Source organism: Panulirus ornatus, chromosome 66 (assembly GCF_036320965.1).
Source record: "Panulirus ornatus isolate Po-2019 chromosome 66, ASM3632096v1, whole genome shotgun sequence".
NCBI classification, from domain to species: Eukaryota; Metazoa; Arthropoda; class Malacostraca; order Decapoda; family Palinuridae; genus Panulirus; species Panulirus ornatus.
In genome coordinates, this window is record NC_092289.1 from 24459991 (window position 1) to 24464282 (window position 4292).

Sequence of the window (4292 nt, forward strand, 5' to 3'; positions counted from 1 at the left end):
TGTTGGAGTGTATCCTCAGGTGGACAATAGTGTTATGCCACATAGTTATATCTTTCTGATGCTCTATACCTAAGTCACATCTCTATGACTTTAGGTCAGAGTTTAGCTTCTTACGCAGAGGATATTTTCTACTTTCCTGGAGTTTTGATAATGTTGGTCAGTGTAAAGATTCGAACTTGATAAGCTGGTCTATTGAAGAAAGTGTTGTAACATTCTTTACTTTTTCCTGTACGTAAGAAGCAGGACAGTACCCGAGAACACACTGTGAAATACTCGTGAAATTGTATAACTTCCTAAATTATATAGTGCAAGTGGCGCTGTTCAACTAGTTTATGACTGCATCCATACCAATGTTTATGTACGTTTTCTGTGAATATTCTTTGGTCAGAATAGAAAGAGAAAACGGGAGCCCCGTTTTCGCCGCTGGGTGTTGGGTCGATCGTCAACGTTCCTTTAAAGGATGTTCTTTTATGGTATTCCTTTTGTTACGCCCCGGAATCAGAGGTAAGATTTTAAATAAATGGGTTATGCGTAGTTTATGATACATGGATGTTTGGAAACTGTGTGTTAGTTACGTTTAATGGTGGTTTATCAAAATACGCAGCAAAAAGTACTGAATGATGCTTGTAAACAAGTATAGGGCCATGGACGGTATTAACAAAGGATGGAAATAGCTGATGGCGTAGTTTGGCGCTACTGTAGAGGCCGCCAGCTACGGCTGGTGATATGTTATAGGTAAAGTGATATTGGTGGCTAGCGTTGTGTGGCAACTGTTACGTAGTGTTGTCTGGCAACTGCACTTAATGTTTGCGTTTTGGTATATGAATAAAATGAATGAAGAACGAACGCAGGCCAGGAACGGAACATGATAAGGACAGTCGAATCATGATGTAGAAAACGACACTAAAATTTAAACCGCTAAAAGCACGTTATGATATACAGTGGAAAGTGATGAGGCTGATGGTATGATGTAGCTGGCATTTTAGTATTTGATGTTTTGGAATTACTTTTTAGGGTTTATGGCTACACTACATATTTTACTCTTTCCTTGCAACTTTACTATTGCCAGTCATTTCTCTTGTTTTGGTTTAAGCTTACGTAAGGGAGTTTTCTTGACCTATACTATGCGTGGAGTGCCTTAGGTGAAACGGGAATTTGCTAATGTAATTACATGACTACTGTTCCATGTTGATGATGCAGGAACCTCATCTCGCGTTGCTCCTCCTCACGTTGGGTTTCTATCAGGATCGATCCTGTAATGTCGGTATTTCGCTGAACTCACTGATGGCACTGCCATCATATTGAGGAGGTTTTAATGGATGTTGCGATAGCTCCTATGTAATGCAACATATGAAGAAATTGATACTTCACTGTGTCTTACATACTTCACTGTGTCTTACATACTTCACTGTGTCTTACATACTTCACTGTGTCTTACATACTTCACTGTCTTACATACTTCACTGAGTCTTACATACTTCACTGTGTCTTACATACTTCACTGTGTCTTACATACTTCACTGTCTTACATACTTCACTGAGTCTTACATACTTCACTGTGTCTTACATACTTCACTGTGTCTTACATACTTCACTGTGTCTTACATACTTCACTGTGTCTTACATACGTTGGTTGATACGTGTACTCAAGAGCAGGACGGTGGACGGTACGACACTTGATGGCATGAGGTTAACCCGACCCTGGAGCTCCGTCAGGCAGGCTGACGCCGCCCTCATGAGCGGTAGGTACAGTAGCGGGAGCCACCATGACCATCGCTACTTCTCTCGATTTCAAACTCGTGATTAGCAAATGACGTCACTGATCGAGACTCATATTATTGATGACCGTTCATGATGAAACTGAAAACAAGTCAAGCTTTATTATAAGATTCCAGAGACCAGGATGTGCATATATGAGTGAGAGGAACTTCGTTTGAATAGACACCAAGTTCTTGGAAGAATATTTATTCATTCTTTAAAGCAAAGAAATAAGACTAAGTCAGCTGAGATAAAATACTTTTAAACAAAGGAGGTTTAGTGCGCGGCTCCCGGCTACCGCATGGTGAAGGTGCAATAAATAGCAATAGAAGGTTTCCTTGCGCGCCAACACTGTGTAGTAATATCCATTGTGTTGCCACCTAAGGTGTTGCAGGCTCACAAGTTTAGATTTATATATTTCATGACTTCCTTCCGTCAGTTTTCTTTCAATATGGGCTGGCGTGGGCTCAACCGCTCCACATAATCGCTGGACGTATCGTTTTCAGTGACTGACTAAGTCCAGTCGACTTATTCCTTGCCAAGATGACAAATTCTTATTTTTTTCACATTGGCAACTGTGGCCTGCTGGCGAAAGAATAGCCCCCAGGCGGGGTCTTAGCACGAAGGAACACCTACTGTATATCTTACCACCCACTGGTGAACTCATTAGCATACGAGGAGCACAAGGCACCTGAGCCCAGCGGTGCAGGAGCCCCCTTATGTAGCTGAGCCCAGCGGTACAACATTTTATAACGTATGCAGCCGTGATGAATGACCACTCCCGCCAAAGAGGGTTAAAGAAGATGGATGGAGGCTAATCTGCAGTGTTGTTTGTTTCGTTGTAAGACATTCAAGAGTCGTGTGAAGTACATTTTCCTATAATTAAAGCAGATTTGCCGCATTTTTCAAGGTTAAGTATTCTGCAGCTCCTAGCAATTCAGAAACTTTATGTTAGATCACTTTATAATATTGTGACTTTTTCTCTCATGTGAAGATTACGTCTCCAGTATTGTTGTCATGAAAGATTCGATAATATTGGTGAAAATATTTTAGTATGTGAAGTGATTTTCGAACTGTTACTGGGTGAACCATAAGTATGAAAATGCATCAATATTAGTTTGAAATTATTACTTATATACAAGCACGATTAAAATATCACACTGTTACACAGAGACAGATCAACATAAGTGACATGAAAATAAGGTGGTCGTCTCGCTTCTTGTGGAAAGAGTCTTGACGGAGCATGTATCCCCTAGCCACACTGTCCACCCAGTACCACTCACACACACACACACACACACACACACACTCCCCTAGCCACACTGTCCACCCAGTACCACTCACACACACACACACACTCCCCTAGCCACACTGTCCACCCAGTACCACTCACACACACACACACACACACACACACACACTGATACAGTCGCTTGTTATGATTATTTCTTCTGAAAAACTGATTATTTTGTATATTTCAAAGCTATGTTTTCCCCATTATCTTTTGATAACGTATCAAGCTGTATGTTATGTATTCCTCACACTACCAGGAACAGGGGTAAGACCTTTCTTTATGTCATCATTACCTGTACACTTCCCGCATCAGGACTTAAAAGTTTGACTCATGAAATATGGTATTATGATGGAGGTGCCAGAGATCTGATCCATTTATGTCCAGCGTGTTGTGAGTGTTGCTGTAGTGAGGGTACAGCAGTATACCAGGCAGCCGCTACAGTATTAGTGTGGCAAAGTTAGGTCAGGTCAAGCAGCAGGCACAACCTCGTTTGTGTCAACAGGACTCTTCTTGGTTTACTGTGACAGTAAATGAGACTCCAGTGTTGGTCCCTCACCGTAACAAAGGCACGGACAGCCAACTTTCACCGCTGACGTCACATGAGCTCAGAGCCGTGCTTGAAACCAGCAAGCGGCTGGGTAGACCTGATGGTAGTACTGGTAGTGTACATTGGTAAGACTTGATGTCACTCCTGGATGTACGTAGCTTCTGGACTTGATATCAGGTGATATCTGTATATGACTGATAATGTAGAGTCATACCTTCCTACTACGTGGTTAGACATGATGTCGGCTGTTGGGTGTGTGCAGTGTGAGGTTTATTGTTGAATGTTGGCGCTGCTCAGTATCTGGACTACAGATGACGTTTGTGGTGTATAAATGGTTAATGTCGAATGTTGGAGATATTTAGAGAGCAATAGAACGAGATTAGGTCAAGCTTTGAGCCTGGCCAAGCAAATAACCTCAGCGACCACTTCAGATGGTCTATCTGCTCCAGTAATTATTCTACTCTCAATTTTTTTAATGATAATTGCAGAGTTGTAATGATGAAGGAGAATAATCATGTTACATGCACTTTATTAATCCCTAATTATGTAATGTTCATTAATTTCCTAGTGATTACGGATGAAGGACGAGGGTTGGACTATTTTTGTAACCATTTGTATCAGATTTATCCTTCGTATTAATCCTAGCTTTGTTTACCCGAATATATATATATATATATATATATATATATATAT